Source organism: Gavialis gangeticus, unplaced genomic scaffold, assembly GCF_001723915.1.
Source record: "Gavialis gangeticus isolate Ggan-Ray unplaced genomic scaffold, GavGan_comp1, whole genome shotgun sequence".
In the NCBI taxonomy this organism is placed as follows: Eukaryota; Metazoa; Chordata; order Crocodylia; family Gavialidae; genus Gavialis; species Gavialis gangeticus.
In genome coordinates this window covers 22452805-22470609 of record NW_017729026.1, presented here as the reverse complement: position 1 = coordinate 22470609, position 17805 = coordinate 22452805, and the positions used below count along the sequence as shown (strand labels likewise).

At 41.9% G+C, this 17805-nt stretch overlaps 1 protein-coding gene across 1 annotated transcript in view; it reads right to left on the bottom strand.

The window, feature by feature from the left end:
• HS3ST5 (heparan sulfate-glucosamine 3-sulfotransferase 5) overlaps positions 1–15433 on the bottom strand; it is a 215929-nt gene extending 200496 nt beyond the window's left edge. The window contains exon 1 of the mRNA XM_019520068.1: positions 15236–15433. The gene's annotated coding sequence lies outside the window, so the exon portion shown is untranslated. The remainder of the gene's footprint in view (positions 1–15235) is intronic.
• Between the last annotated feature and the right edge of the window lie 2372 nt (positions 15434–17805).

Below are 17805 nucleotides of genomic sequence, written 5' to 3'. Positions count from 1 at the left end.
CACTGATTAGGTTGTCCCCCATTGTAAAGCAGCACTTTACCTCTCACTGGTCTGTATACTTCCTGCGTCAGAGCTCATTCACGCATGTGAGAAAGCTTTGCAATGGTTCAGGTTTGGCCGAGTGCTCATCCCATGAGATGACTGGGTAGTTGAAGTCTCCCATGACAACCATGCACCAGGAGCATGCAGCCTCAGCCAATTCCCTGATGAACTCCTGGTCAAGCTTTTGATCCTGGGTAGGAGGTCTGTACTAGACTCCCACCATTGTGTCCCGTGCTGTGTTCCCCATGGATTTTAACCCAGAGGGTCTCCAGTCATCAACCCTGGGTGCCAATGTTGGCTTGCAGGAATGCGTAGCTTTCTCTTTTGTTCACTCAATCTCTCCTGTACAGGGTATAGCAGTCTATACCTGTGGCCCAGTCATGGGTGGAGTTCTACCAGGTCTCCATTATCCCTATGACATTGTAAGAATTTGTGTTAAGCAGAAGGACAAGTTTCTCTTATTTATTCCTCAAGCTCCTGGCATTTGTGTACAGGCACACAAGTGTCCCTTTGGGGGCCCTTGCCTTCCTTACAGTTTGTTCCAGGGCTGGAGCATTGGTGGGCTCTCTTGAGTGCCTGGACCTGCTGGCTTTACAAGGGTTGCTCAGCAGGCCAGCAGTGGCAGTAGTCCCCCCATCCCCCTGGTAGAGAAGGTCATTCAGTCTGGCCCAATGGAAAGAGGTGGAAGCCATCCCTTCCCAGCAGCTCACTGCCTCTTTCACCAAAGAGCAGACTGTGGTCATGGAAGCCAAAGCCTTCATGATGACACCAGCGCCACAGTCTTTGGTTTACTACCTCGATCCTCCTCTCCCTCCTCAGCCCGTAGCCCCAAACTGGGATGATCGAGGAAAACACCACCTGTGCCCCCAACCCCTTAAGCCCCACTCCCAACTCCCTGTAGCACTTCATGACCCAGCTGGGATTGCTCTGAGCTGTGTCATTTGTGCCCATCTGGATAAGGAGCATAGGGTAGTGGTCAGTGGGCTGGAGGAGCTTAGGGATCTTCTATGCGATTTCATGGATACGGGCTCCCAGGAAGCAGCATACTTCCCAGGCTAAAGGGTCAGGGCAGCAGATTGCCCCCTCAGTCCTCCTCAGGATGGAGTTTCCCAAGACAAACACTTTGTGTTTTGTCTTAGGGAGAGTGGGGGCGGTAGCTACTGTTAAGCCTGTGTTGCCTGCAGAAGCTGGCAGCTTAGCAGGCTCTGCTGGGGTGCAAGAGGTTCATACCTGTTGCAAAGCTCCAGTGGGTGCAGCGGGACTTGGGGCCCCTGACCACCTTGGTCCAACCCCCTGGCTGGACAGAATGGGAAGTCCCCAAGTCCTCCCTTGTCCTGGAAAGTGACCTTGATCTGCCCTCCATCTCCAGGGCATGAAGAGCCTGGCACTATGAGTCTATCTCCTGCTAACCATGCCTGATGGCATGCAGTGTCTGAACTGCAGCCTGGAGTTCCTCTAGCTGGCATGCCAGAGACCCCAAAAGGGAGAAGACCTCACAAGGGAGCAGGTCTATTTGGGGATGGTCCTGCTTTGAGCAGGGGGTTGGACCAGATGACCTCCTGAGGTCCCTTCTAACCCTAATTTTCTGTGCTTCTATGATTATGCTTCTTTATAAATCCATGGTTATTCCACACCTTGAATACTGTGCCTGGTTCTGCTCCCCACACCTGAAAAAGGATATAGCAGAACTAGAGAAGGTACAGAGAAGGGCAACAAGGATGATTAGTGGTCTGGAGGGGTTTCCATATGAGGAAAGACTAAAGAGGCTAGGCCTATTCAGTTTAAGAAAAAGAGATGCTTGAGGGGGAACTGCTCAGCCCTGTTTTTCATTGTGCTGGGAACTGGGTTCAGGGGGAAGGCAGGCCCCAAGCCATGTGGACCTGGGCTGACCCCCCTGACTTCCAAGCAAGCAAGCTATGGGGGGCCCTCATAGAAGGGGGGCTCCCTTCCCCTCCCCAGCCCAGTTCCAAAAATCCACAGCAGCCCTGATATGCATCTTCTGGCTGCAGCTTCCAGGTTGTTTGGAAAAAGGGGGGAGGGTGAAGAGAGCCCCCAAACCAGCAAGCTGGGGAGGGGGCCTTTGCAGCAGAGGGGCTCCATTCATCCACTCCCCCCACCCAGGCAACCTGGCGGGCAGAAGCATACAGCGCAGACTGCATGTGAGGCTAGGATTAGAGGCTGTTACTGACTTCAGCCAGTGGCAGCCAAGGGGGTGGGACAAGCCCAGTGCTTGGGCAGAGCAGCCCTGAGTGATGCTCCCTGGGATGGTGGCATCATAGAATCAAAGGACTGGAAGGGACCTGTAAGACCATCAAGTCTGGTCTGCTGCCATGGGCAGGAGGTTATTGGGCTCAAATGAGCTTAACAAGATGCTTACCCAGCCTCCTCTTGAACACCTACAAGAGTGGCGGCTGCACCACCTCTGCTGGGAGCATGTTCCAGATTCTAGATACCCTTAGGGAAAATAAGTCTTTCCTTATGTCCAGCCTAAATTTTTCTTCAGTTATCTTGTGCCCATTAGTACTTGTCTTCCCAAGGGGTGCCTTTCTGAAGAGTTTCTCCCCTAGATCTTGGTGTTCACCCTTGACATATTTGTAGGTGGCTATCAGGTCACCTCTCAGTCTTCTCTTTCTTAGACTGAACAAACCCAGTTTCTGGAGTCTCTCCTCATAGGGCCTATCCTCCAGGCCCCTAATATGAGTGGCCCTTCTCTATACCCTTTCAAGCTTATCCACATCCTTCCTGAAGTGTGGTGTCCAGAACTGGATGCAGTATTCCAGCTGTGACCTCACCAATACTGAATAGAGGGGGCGGAGCACCTCTCTGGATGTGTTTGCAACATATTGGCTAAGGCACACCAAAGTTCTATTTGCACTTCTGGCACCTTCATGGTAATCACACTCTAAGTTAACCCTCAATGGGATATGGCACAGACGTTTGATTAAGCATTCTAACAGAAAGCACTTTAGGTTTGTACACATCCATCCAGGGTTAACTAAGGGTGCAGACAAAAGTGTGGCTCCTCACTGCAGCTGAGAAAGCTTTGCAGGAAGTGTTCTGAGTTCCAGTGATCCCCCAGACTAAGGAGAAGTTCAGTGCTGGTTCCACAGGAGAGGGGAATCTAGCTGCTGGCTGCCAGCCTGCAGCCAGTTTCCCCTAGCAGTGGCCCCTCCTCCCTGCCAGCTCTCTGCCACACCCAGCTGTTTTCATAATGGGAGGGGGAGCAGAGCGAGCTCATTCCAGGGGTTTCTTAGTGGGTGTGGAGGGTGGGGTGGGTGAATTGGAGCCTCTCCACCTCAGCAAAGCTCCACCTTGTAGCAAGGGCTGAAAACCCCCCAGCTGTCTGCAGAACTACACCTGTGTTTGGTCATGGCTATAGACAGCTTTCTGTGGCCAGATCAGGCAAAAATTGTCACTTCTGTCTACGCACTTAGAGCAGGATCAGCCATTTTAAAAGCACTTTATGTGCTATAAATGTCTGTTCTTTTACCATGTGGCAGGGCACCTTTGGTGCTCCAGCAGGCTGTGGAACAGTCAACAGGTGTGGTTAGGTCCAATTACAGTTACATCTAGGGAGCCAATAGAGCAACAATGCACAGCCTGAGGAGAGCAGCTCCTGAAACATCTGGAGGTCAGGGTAGAAACTATGGGGATGGAGGAGGCTCCTGTGGTCCTGGTTAAGACCTGAAACTTCACTCTGCTGGAGCTGAATGATATGGTGGGGCAATCTCCAGGAAATGCCACACCTGTGCCTCCCCAGTGAAAGGTGAGGATGGGATGCTGTAAAGCCTCAGCCCCTGCTGCCTTGTGGGTACCCCATGGAGGAGAAAGGCTAGGGGAGCACACCCCAATGGAAAAGCACAGGGCCCAAGTCCACTGAGTGGGGCCTGAGGCCCAAGGGGTGTAAGGCCCAGTGGCGGGGGGGTGGAGTTGTGCCCCAGTGAAGTGGGCAGAGAGGCCAAGGCATGTCTGAGGACACCTGAGGCCAAATGTGAGCTGGAGGCTGAGTGTAGCCCAGCTAAAGGGCCAGTGTGATTTGGATGCTATTTGCAAGGCATGAGACACAGTGTAAGGGGAGGTTCAGAGCCATGCATTTCATCTTTGGCATCAGGGTAACCAAATGGGCAGCGTCCCACATATATACACCTATTTTTCTGGAAACATCAAAGGCGTAGGAGGCAAGGCAGGGCAGACTGCCATACACAGGTGGACTCACCAATGTCATGACTGGCCTCGAGATGGTTCCCTGTCACATACAGCTGTAGAGTGGTTTCTGTGTGCTTAAGTACACTAAGTGTAATGTCTCTACCTAGCCTTAAATGCTGGAGGCTGTAAGTGAGAGTGGAAAAAAACCCAAGTCATACCCTGTTCACTCTCCCTTTCAGCATCCACTCTCTGGCCCTGTTTGACACAAGAGACTAGGCAAAATGGACCTATGGTTTGACCCAGTAAATGGCACCTCTTATATTCTTATGTTTCATGTCCTTGAGAAGAAAGCAGATTTAAACTTTAAGAAAAAGTCAGCATTTTAGAGTCATACACAAGAACTAAAAGTCATCTCAAAGTGAAGAACAGTTGATGTGATTTTCTTAGTAAATCAAAACAAGTAGTTTTCAAGCAAACAAACCAAAAAACCAAAGGTAGATGCTCACATTCAAAGAAAACTGTAAATAGAAAGCCAACACTCAGATACTCATTGCCCTGCTTCATGCAACTGTGCTCTGGTTTCATGCAGAGACAGGTAGTTATCTGTGTTAATCTGAAGTCAGGCAGGAGGTAGGGTAGATATCTATATTTATAGACTAGCTTTGTATATATTCCTTGAATTTTATTCTTTGAATCAACAATGGATATACATATATATATATGGAATATATGTATATATATTTCCATTGTTGATTCAAAGAATCTTTAGATATCTATATCTATAGTTAGTCTAAGAAGGTATATATCTACTCAACAAGACTGAGGCAATTTGACCCACAGCAACATGGATTGCCAGCCATTGCATCCTGGCCACAGTATTAGCATGAGATTTATTTTCAGTCAGGTCTCCATAGATGCCTCCAACACTTTTCAGATATTTTGGCATTAAATAAGGTTCAAATCCATAGAATCTGAGAACAAAGGTTAAAATTGGGGAAATTGTACACTGTCTTCAAACATTATATATAAGGATCTCTGGGCATGTCTATACCTGCATTTACACTGGCTCAAATTTACTGTACCATAAATTAAGTGGGAAGTGGGAGTAAGACAGCGTCTCCACATGCAGGTGACCTGGGACTAAATTTAGTCCCAGGTCAGATCAGCCTACCATGTGCTCCTGTGGCCACCAGCAGGAGCTCTAGCTTTCAGCCATATGGCTGCCAGCACTTGGGACTAACTTTAGTTCCCAGTTGAAGCAATGGAAGGGCAGCCAGCCAGGACCCCTGGGGTAGGGCTCAGACCGGCCCCCCAGTGGCTGGGCAGACCCAGCAGGGAGGCCCCCTGGGTTACTGGTTACTTTGCAGTAATGTGTCTACATGTGCATTACTGTGCAGTAATTAATTGGGCATAAATTTGATACCTGCATAATGCAGGTATCAAATTTATGCTAAAGTCCACGTAAATCACTATATTTACTGTGCAGTACGGGCATGCATGTGTAGACACGCACCCATACTATGCAGTAACTTTGGTTACTGCACAGTAAATGCTCATGTGTAGACATGCCCTCTGAAGATGAGCTTTGTCTCTGTAAAAAAAACCACCAGTAGGCAAAGGACATACAGGCTAGAAAGGCAAATGCTGCTTTCAGGATTCCAGTAAGCAAACTAACACAGCAGCATAGATACCAAATAGATGAAAACAAAATCAAAAACAAAGAAACCAAACAACAGATAATCTAAAAAGAAATTCCCAAGCATTTTTCCCAAGGCCTACATCTTCCTAACTCCACATAACAAATGGATAGTTTTCTGTTCAGCTCTGAGCCTAGCTTTAGTAGAAGTCTTGTTGTTTAAAAATGCTTCATAAAGAGCAAGAAGCTATTAAGAAGCTTGATGATAAAAGCAAGCCAGTAAAGCACAGAAACACAAGATAAGCAAAAGAAACTGCAGGTGTGTATTTTCAGCATGAGTTAAGGGACAAAGATAAATTAATACCCATGTGAGTCCATTTAAGGCCACACAGATGAGATACATATGGCAAATAAAATACTTCTACAGCATCCTGACAATATGTCTAGATACTGAAGCTGCTCTAACACATATGTAATAAAATGTACAACATCCAAGGATGTGTAAGCCTAACAGTTCAGGTCATGTTCACCAGTCATATTTGTGCTCAGATGTATCTAAAACTCAGTGGTTGAAAAAATGATGGAACAGAAGTTTAGCTGTCCTATTTTGTTTACTTTCTGACCTGTGAATTAGTTGGAGGTGCTCCAAAGGACTGCGTAGGCCTTCTACATATAAAGAAAGCTCCAAAGGTTTTATTCAACAGAGATTACAGGGTCTCCGTAACCAGGAGCTGTCTCCAAAACAACCTCCCCAATCATTCCAAAGGATCCTGCAGTATAGCTCCACTGGAACAACACTGCAAAGAGACTGGGCACAGGACTGGGGAGACGTGGGTCCTCCATACAAATGGCCTTGGCTCTTCACTTATGTTCAGGAGCAGATTCAGAAGCCTGATCCTTGTAGGGGGGAGAAATCCTGGCTTCTCCAAGCATGAGGAGGGAGAGCTCTGATAATTTCAACTCTTGTATTCATCCATCCATTAGTTTTTGACACGGTCTGTCACCCTAGTATTCTTGCATTTCCCAGGTTAATTAAACCTGTTTAAACTAGCCTCATTAGGGAATTCACTGAGTAACCTGCTTTTATCCCCTCCCACCTCCCGAAAGAAGATAAAGAAATAATTATTTGCTTGGGATGAACATATATCAACACAACTAGAAACCTTCATCACACCAGGTATAACAAAATGCTTTGTCAAAAAAGGAGTGTCATAAAATGCCCATAATTGATCTGTAGTCATTTGGTTTCATCTAAAACTTATGCCATGACTAAACTTCCTCAGCAGACAGAGCTGCTCTCATGCTGTTCATCTTGAACTTTGTTAGTAGTGTTGTCCCAGAGAAGCACAGATCCCCTTGCATGTGAAGAATAGAGACTTATTCATGGATATATTACTGATCTGTTGATGCTTTGGAAGACAGCATGAGTGCCTTGAATCAACAATGGAAATAAGCTGGTAATCTCTAAAGAAACTGGTGTATGGGGACAACATTATAACCCTTCTCACAGAAGTAAGGAGACGTACCACATTTTCTCACATACCACAGGTCCCCAGATAAGACTCAGACCTTGTTTCTGGAAGGCAGTACATAAAGTTGTTTTTTTCCCCCAAGTCATGGCTTCTGCATGCAGTAGCTCACTTGCCTGAGCCAGCTCAATTACTGCTTCAGGCATAAGTTATAGTGTTAACCCTCTCACAGTTTCTAAGGAGTTGGCAGTGGCTTGAGACTCCACCCCTTCTGCTTGCTGAGCCAGAGAGAAGCAGGAGCCATTTTGGCAGCCATTAAACTACTGAGTCTCTATGCTTCAGTTTCACCTTAAGCCATGCCACCCATCTTTGGATGGCTGATTTAGGGCTGGAAACATATGTGGAATAGGTGAGCAAGTACAGTAGTATGTAAAAATGAAGTTTCTGCCCTGCATCCGTCTTCAGCTCTGGTTGATGTGAACTATAAATCACAGTGGAGTATTCATAGATCTCACATGGGCAGAAATGGTGGAGATTCCAAACCGCAAGTGGAAGATGGTTGTGTTTGCCATTATTGCTATTTCCTTGTGTCGACTTAATAAAAACATTTTTAAAAATCTGCAAGATATAAAACAAGGGGCAGCTGCCATTAGCAGAAGGAGGAAAAGTGCTCTGGGTCATTTTTTGAGAATGTGAGTTATCACATTGAAGACATATCCTCAAAGTTGGGCATGTACTTAAGAAGCCTGCTGAATTGGAGCCTGAAGCATTTCTCTCTTTCAAACAGCATCATGTGCTTCTTGCCCAGGTTCAGTCTGAGCCAGCTGCTCTTCTCCCAGAAGCAGCTCTCCTAGGCATTGTGACATCTTTGTGATGCCAGTGACTGCATCTGTAAATGAGACACATGCTTGGGTGTCATCGGTAGGGCCTGAGGCAACCCACCACCTTCCTAGCTGTCTTACTTATGTACTGAAAGAGGCCAGGGGAGAGAAACTGGCAGGTCCTGCGTGAGCTTCTGAAGGTGTAGGAAGAGGTGCAATTAACCATCATTGTTCTCTGGGTCTGACTGCAATCAACTTTTGTGTGTGTTCAGAATTAAACTGTATGCATTCAGTGTTTAAAAAATGAAAGTGGGGTGGGGGGAGGAGGGAAACAATTGTTGTGAATTAACATACCCAGGAACAACTTCACTGAATGGTATTAAGTAGAAACTTAATCCACAACTATGAATTAAATGGATTACTGTGTTCCTTATGGGCTCATTCATCGCACAGCAAACTACTGGACACCCAACTGCATGCTATAATGCATCTTGTGTCAGACACATTGCACCCCACTTCACTCTCATGGTTACCAGTACTCAGTAGCATTGACCTTCCTCATCTCCACCACACAAATGCTGCAGTAAATTTACTAGCCAGACTCCAGGACAACCTTATGCTGCCACTGCAATGGGACATATTCCACCCACTAATAGTTTGGCTCCCCTTAAGGCATCCAGTATGATCCACCCTTTCAAAACCCTCTGACTTTTCCTTACTTACTCAATAGTCAGCACAAACACCAATCAATCACCACATCTTCTCTGACCCTATAGTCAGACAACCAATATTTATCTGGCCACACTGTAATTGTGCATTTATCAACCATTTTCAAACTAGACAGGGTCACTGTGCCTCAAATCTATACCAATGGGGCCTTTGCAATGACAACAAATGCCCTTGTGGACAAGTTCAAACCATGTCCCATATTGCTGACTTGTGTCTATTTACAATGCTACCTGGCGGCCTTCACACTCTTTACACTGGTGATGACTTCATCTTAAAATGGCTGAAACATGCTGAAACTGCATATGCTAAATAAATAATTCACAACTGAGCAGACTTAGCTTGAACATTATCCCACTCCTCAGTAAAACAAACAAGTGTGTTTCTTTCTTAGACTTTTGGCAAGTTGGCATTTTATAACACTTCATCTGACTAGTGCGTGTTGGACAATAATGAGTATATCATTTTTCTATTTAATAATTTTCCTGTTTTGTAGAACAGATGTGTGAGAAAGGTTAATGTATTAAATTTGCACATCTCTAGACTGATTATTTCTTATTGGCTTTTTGCTTCTTATGCTCTGCTTCTTTAAAAAGAAGTGGTTTAAAATATGACTTCTTTGACAGTTTCAGTCAGAAACCGTCGCTTTCCCCACCAATTTTCATGCTCTACAAACTTTGCCATCATAAACCACTTTGCATGTATTAAAAACAAGTATTATATTACATGAGACAATTTAAGTGTATCCCATTTCACTTGGTGAAACTAAGCAGCTTTGCATTATAACTAAGTTGAGCTAATGAGAATATGCTTGAAGCGTGTGTTACCTGGAACTGAAGTTAGCTAGTTATATCATACTGCAACTTATGAGTCTGCAAAATGATGGCTAGAATCCTGCTGTGAGGGAGATAGGAAAATTATTATAATCTGCATTCCTAAATTGAATGAGCAGTTTGCTCAGCAGAAACCTCTTGACTGCAAATAGTCTGAAATTATGTCCTGCTGTTTAAAATACCTGTGTTGTTTTAACTGAGTAAAATCCCTACATTTCCTTAAACAAAATAACACTAAAATCCTATATGAGTGAAATTGTTGAGACAGTGGAAGCTGCTTATTATCCACCTTCCAGGGAAAAATGTTATGATGTCCAAATTTTATTGGCAGGGACAAAAGTCTAACAATTTTGGTTCGTGATTTCATAATATGATCCTAATTCTTTATTTGATGGTAGACCTAAGTCTCCATAAAACTCCCTAGTAAAATATTATCTTAACACTGAGATAAATTGAACATTTACAAGAGCATTTTACTCCATATAAACAGAAGATGGATGTGAATATACACTTTGAAGTGGTTACAGTTACAATACAGCACACATCAGTAAACTAAAATCTATATGGCAATAGTGTACAGAAAAGACAATATAAATATAAACAAGAGACTGGTGACTAGACACAGAAGATAAACCTTGCTCTCAATAAAAGAATGGAAAATACAATTTTATCTATTTGTATCCTTTAACTCAAGACCACGGAGAATGTGTAAGTAAGAAAAAAGCCCGAGGACAACTAAGCTAGGAGAGCATGGCAATTACCTGATAAATTGCTTTCTCACAGTATAGTCCAGTAATAAATATTCTGGAGAACAGTACTTCCTGCATGGCCATCCAAGGAAAGGGCAGGGGAGCCTAGAAATCATCTTGCCTCTTATTCTTGCTCTACCCAGAAAGGTAGCGAGCAAACAAATTTTATAGCTTAGAGGGAGATATAGGATCTAATTCTCTTAGAAGAAAATCATTGAGCATGATTTTCCAGTATCCTGGATGACTACTGACTGGGCTGTCGAATAAAAGGAGGCACTATGTCTTCACTTAGCAGTATTTTGTGCTGGACAGATGTGCAAATCCTCATAGGGCTTTGGCACCAGCTGCTCAACTCAGTCAAGACTTCAGCATGCCCAGAGGTAGAAATTTAGATGCTAGGGGAAATTTACAGATGCAAAATATGCCCTTATTGACTTTAAGTGCTTAGTGCTTTAGGCAGCAGCAGCGTCACTTTTTAAGAATCTAAATTTTGGATTTAAGTTCATCCTGGGCCAGTCCAGGGAGACCCAGGTGCCTATGCATTTTGTAGATCTAAGTCCTTGTCCCTAAATATGACATATACAGTTTTCTGGGATTGGCATCTTTTATGTGCCTGTTACTTCCTGACAGCAGGCAGGGTGGTTTGCTGTATCTTTTAGATGACATGTAGGGGATACTGGGATTATGCAGATCCAACACCTCCAATGTTTTGGGAATTCTGCCTTTGTCTGCATAATGCATTTTCTCTGTTGTCCCCTGTACAATTTCTAAGCTGAGAGGCAGTTTCACCATGAAAAGTTTTGATCAAAGAATACAATGAGTTTATAATTTAGAAGAAGATCCTAAAGACCTTCTTTCACTCCTTTACACAGAAAGATTCTTATTCAGTTCCATTTTCCCACATAAGGACAAGTATAAGTGGTTTAATATAAAAAGAAATGGGAGACTTTAGGTTAGAAATGCTGGAGTGCCGAACAGTACAAAACAAAGCTCAACAACATTTCATGAAGAAGGATCCTCTTGTTTTGAACAGAAGCTGTAATTTTACTTTGCTGTCATCCATGTCTATAATGAAATAGTTTTCTGCAGGCAGCCACACAGGAGTGATAGTATCCTCTTAGCAATTTACACACCACACTGGATGCAAACATTTTAAAAGTAGCAGAAATCAAATAAACCTACAGAAACTCCTACAAATCATCTGTAGATGGTATACTAATTATCCACTGGAAATGAATTCAGATGGACACCAATTAACACGTGAGCACCAATTAACACAAACAAAATTCTCAGCTGGTGTAGGGCCAATTTGGCTCCATTATCACTGTCTAATTCACGCTGTTTGACACTCCCTATCCATTACTCATGAAGAGGTCTGGTTTCCACTCTTTGGTTTAAAACACTTGCAATAACATGCAACTCACAAGTGCACCTTTAAGTTTACTTTCTGCGTATTTCACCACCTGAAGTGGTACACTGCAGTGAACGAAACACTACATTGCACTGAGAGTGTAAACAAATTAAAGTAACTCCAGGTTCACTGTTAAACTAATCTACCAAGAATCTGGTTAATAGAGTTTTGATGACCCATAATCCTATGATTTTTTTTTATATACAATGATCTACAACATAATTAAATGAAGCAAAAAAAAAAATCAATCTGCATTGAGATGTTGTATTTATATAACCTAGTTGAGATAACAGTTGCTATTTCCTTAAATTTACATTTTCAGATTTTTTAACATTTTAACTGCAATTTTTCCCTCTTTGTAGATTAAAACTTATAGGGAAAAATGGTGATTCTATGAAACTGAAATCCTCAATGTGGATGTATTTTTCTTGGGAAATGTTTAGGTACTACAGCAGTAGGTACTATATAAATGCTAATATAATCAGTTCCCAATATATATGTGTGATATTAGTATGGGTTTTTTTGATGGGTTATAAGAGTTGAAAATCATCTAAAAAACAGGATGTGGCTCTCTGCTTTTAACATCAGAATTCATAGTATGGTTTAGATTCTCCCCTGACAGCCCATTACAGGATGGAGGCAAACCCTTTTGGTGGAACCACTGGGGTAAATCTCCATGACAAGCAATACAACCTTTCCCTCACCTTTCATGCTTCACAACGTTAACAAGACTTCAAATGCTTTTCAAACTATTTGCTAAACAAAGAGCTATTAAAGTGACACTCAACTTATCTGGCCCCATGAGTCAGATGAGTGACACAGGGCTAGTCCATAGGCCAGAGCCCATGCAGGGATGGTCTACAAGTGTAACACCATGCACCAGATCTGGCCTCATGCACTGGCTTGACCCAATGTGCTGGTCACAGCTGTGAAATGACCCCATGTGCTGGGCCATCCCTAAGAGCTGGGTCTGGCTGTGGATTGCCTTGCAGCCTGGCCAAGCCCTGTAAGTTAGATCCAGATGCAGCCCCACTCTGTTCATTGACTCATCCCTGTATGCTCAATCTTGTCCCTGGCCCCTGGGGTACAGAGCCATATCATCCAGCCTACAGAGCTACTCACAAGTCTAGCAATTTGGTAAGGAGGGGAGTGTTATCAGCATTAATCATTGTGGCTCTGGAAGGAATTCATGTTACTACCACCCCCCGCCCCCCACTGCCAGATTTCCAGACCCATGAGGAAACTCAAACTGGACAACGTGGCTTAGTGAGCCACATCTGGCCTGCAGGTCATACGTTGAGTGCAACTGGGATATTACATTCTTGTGAATATTGAATTATTTGTTTCATACAATCTGCTTTAAAATCATCTTCATTAGCACTGGCTGAATTATTTTAATTTTACATTTAAAATCAAGGACAATTCCTCACTAGAACTGAAAATGTTTTATGAACAGCAAGAGAAGAAATGAAAATTTACCAACTGCAGAATTTTGACAAAATCTTTATTCAGGAAAAGGGAAGAAGACTTTTGCAAAATTCCCTTCTTCACACCGGTTTCTAAACTCGCTCTAATATTTCCATATGCATGATCTGGCCTTCAGGGAGCCCAATAACAAAGCTCTCAGTGACATCAACCAGTTGAAGAATGATTTGAACTTCTACTGTTATTTCTTGTGTGCATTTAAATATTTTAATATTTGGAATAGCTTATTAGTGCCAATTGCATATGTGTTCACTTCTGATGAGGGATGGCTTGCTTTCTGCCTCCTATTTACTTTATATCTTTCTATACAGAGAGTGGATATGCAGTATGATTACAGTAGTGCTAGGCAGAGTAGCAGACAGAAAGAGATTGATTACAAGACTCTAATTCAGTTGAGGGATCCTGATGATATCATCTAAAATGAGAGTAAAGCTCATTTCATGAAGTTTACAATGTCATCTCAACACTAAGATTAAGTTCCATCTTTATTAATCAATATGCCTCCTGATAGCCATTATAACAGGATATGGGGAAGATGAATAAGAACAGATATTATTTGTAAAATTATTTATCTAGAAAAATAGCTGGAGAACATTTTGCTAAAAGAAATCCTAAAACAAATCTTTCTACAAAAGAAGAATAGATGGCAATCACAGATACAGTCACAATTAGAATTACCTCCTCTTCTCTGTTATATATGGCAATGTTGTCCACATCAGTGGAATTTTATGACTATAGCTCCGAGGACCTCCAAAGTTTTATAGCATAGGTACCTATTGCATTTGCTATATCCCCCAAACGGTTATTTCATGCATATGTTTCCTGTTAGAGAGCCACAAATGTCAGTTCTTGCATGTATTTTTTGTATCCATGTCATCCTGTAGTTTAGAGATTAGATGGAACACAGAAATGATAGAATAGGTAGGGGTAGGCCTGAACATTTGATCAAATAAAACCTGCCAATGCACAGTTATCGTTAGCAACATGGCCGGGCACCCGAGTCACAGGGACAGTGGCAACTTCCAGTTGCTGCCACACCTCTCTGTGGCTGCCAGCAGCAGCCAGGGTTTTTTTGCTTCTTCCCCACCCCTGCCCGAAAAGTCAGCAACCAGGGCAACTGTATCCTAGTTATGCCTGACTGAATAGTTCTCCAAGGAACCACTGGAAAACTGTTATTTGGAATGCTTAGCACAAGACACTTCTGCCTGGGCAGGGAGTTGCAATACTTGATCAAGCAAGTCTTCCCTATTTTTAATGACTGTCTGGAATTGTATCTGGTGAAAATAAAACCGAAATGAATAGTCCCTCTGGGTCTAAATGCTACAAGAAACTAAGATTCCTACTCAAGAGTGCACTTGTGTTTTGTGCTTCCATCTTACTTGAATACAAGTTTACATGCTATCCTGAAAAAGGATGATTTTCTGAATCAGGACCTAATTGACTAAAATCCATATATTGTACAAATGTTTGATTAAGTTCATTATCAATGGGCTTTCCATAAATAGATAAATGTGTGTCATAATGAATTCCTTTATTCCATTATATTGAACTATTTCTCTCTGTATTTTAAGTGGTTTACTCCATAGATAATGCACTTACAAATATGTCAAGTTTACAGTGAAGTAGGGTAATGGGTAACTCACATAATATACAAGCAACAGAATCACTGGCACGTAAGCTTATGCAAACCCACTTCAGTGAAATCATACCTGCTTAGTCCTAAGGTAAAATCAGTTCCATATGTTTTGTGACGACATAAATCAGGCTTTTTCTTTCAGTAATCTCAAATGTTTACATATTGTACATCAACGACATATGATTTTAACTTTCTATATAAAACAATCATAATTTATTATCTATAAATAATGGTTATATTAAATCATTCTGAAACATCAGGTTTTTAGTGAATCCACCAACCTTTGTGTCCTTATGCACATCTGGTGGGTCCAGTACATCTATTTTAGAATAAGAACAAAGGTGATGAAATGAATCTCTTTTTGTCCTCAACACCCAGATGTTTTTAGTGCTTCCTTCTAAGACCAATGAAATGATAACATGACTCCAGGTGATCAGAGCAGAAGATTAGGCTTCTCTTCACAAATGCTACACAAGTTGAGTCTGTAAAACAAAGAAAATGATTATGATAGATGTGTAAAATCTGAAAAGAACATTATCAGAGTTTCCTGTGCAAATCTCAAAACAAAGTCCATGCATTAAGCACTGCTCTATCATGGGATTACCACCTGCAGCAAACATACATTGCCATTCTTGAAAATCATAGCCATTAATTTTTAAAATACTGCGAGTTTAGATTCTGGAACACAATTCCACTGTGTAGAAAGGAAGAAGGCTACACCCTCACAATTGCAAGCCCCTAGCTAATTTCATATCTTATCACTAAAAATAGACATATATGTACATTTTTGGCTAGCTGTTGAAGCAGTTAGGAAGAAGCATAGAAGAGATCTGTGTTATGGCTTTATATGTTGCTTTATAGATCAAAGAATAGCCAGAAGTGGTTTTCAGCCATTTTATAACTTTGTGGGGCTGGAGGAGGAGGGAATGGGAAAAGGAAACAAAGCCCTGCATTTATAATGAAATACTGTCAGACCTTGGTCTAAAGTAAACACCGCTAAAACATATAGGGAATTGTTTGAATACACTTGCGTTTTTTCCATTTTCTCTATAAATCGTGCATATTTATAAACTTAGCTAAGCATCCATATCTTAGAATTGTAGCACAGATGCAACAGCAAATATGGCATAATTGCAACCCATATATTATCACTTCTAGCTTTAGGCATGAACACATCCACTCACAAAGCAAATGAAGCTCCAAGCGCTCTGGAATTCAGTTAAGCCCTCAAAACCATTATTGCCAACTTGAACTGCCAAAAAAAATTAACTCAATAGCGATCCCATTTGTCAGGGAAGAAAAAGTTCTGAGTTCAGAAAGGAAGCTACATTGAAAGGCCCTTCTACAGCAACATCAAAATGTGTGCATTTCTTGAAGTTCCTTTCATCATTATGGTCAGCACACAATACATTCTGTTCAGTTTTTCACACTTCAAGAATAAAATTGTGGTCTAGTAGATTTTATGCACCAACTGAGGGTACAAAAATATCTGAATTCAGTTAGGATAAAATACAGATTACAGCCCAGGAAAGTATGAAGCAATAGATACAGAAGAACACCCAATCTACACTATCTGTTATTTGCAATAAAAAGTGTTTATTAAAATCATTCTATATAGACTGCATAAACCATTTATATGTGGATCTATAATACTTTATTTCTGACTGTTATCTTGCTGTTTGATATATGACTTATGATTGAGGATCCTATTTTTTCATCAGAAACATTTATTTATCAATAATTTATCAGATAAATGGTTTTAGATTGAGCGTTTTAAAAATGTAAGCAAATCAATGGTAAAGGACATAAGGCCGTATATTATAATGATATAATAACTGAAGCTTATGCATTGCACTGAACTGATAATATCCCCAAAGCTCTCTTTTTTAATAGCTAAGAGTTCCTATACTGTAATTGTTTAGGGGGGGAAATCTATCTAACTTCAACTAGTGCTTTGTGGAATCTTATCACTTCAATGAGAACAAAAATTGAAGACTAATGGACTGGCTCCAGACATACACAAAGGAACCAAACTTGTCTGCAAGTTTAATACAAGTGTTTGCTTTTGGGAAATGGGTTAGAGACATGGAAAACAGAACTAATGAAGATTAGCTAAGAAATAAAAAGTCATGATTTTCATCAACTTCAACGGTAGCTATACACAGATATTTGGTAACAATTCAGAGTCAAAGGGCATGCAGAAAAGCAGCCCTGCTCAACATGAACTACACCCTGAAACAGATGCAACTCTGAGAGCAGATCTGATAAATACACCTGCAACAGATCTTGGTCTGCTGAGGGCTGAAGGGTGCTTGACTGTGCATTCCCATATATGACAATGAAAAACTGGATGTTCTGAACCCATCTGGATGTAGCACTGACATAAAGAGGAGGAAAAGGTTATATCTGAACTAGTGACGGAACATGCAAAATGCATTCAAAAGGTTACACTCCTACTTTGTTATCATTGACATGGTGTCTGTGGGCAGAGATTGAGAATTCTCTATGGCATATTCAGATATTGTATGCTCTGTAGGAATTGGAAATTTTGCAGCTCCCTTTTGTACCATAAGCAAGTTAAAAAAACTATGGCTTGAGCAAGATAGAACTTTCCAAGGCAAGAATAAAGGATCATTTTGCACCTCTGTAGGAAAATAAAGATGTTGTGGCATCATCACTGCTACTTATGGAGACGTATACCTGGAAAACAGATTGATTTATTGTTAAGCACATGGAAAGTGATCAGTAGTATGCTGAAAATACACAGACTTGTTTACTAGTTGTGTGCTCTTCAGTCTTGGAAGAGTAAGTATTGAGGCACTGTGTTCACGATAGATTCCTCTCATAATTG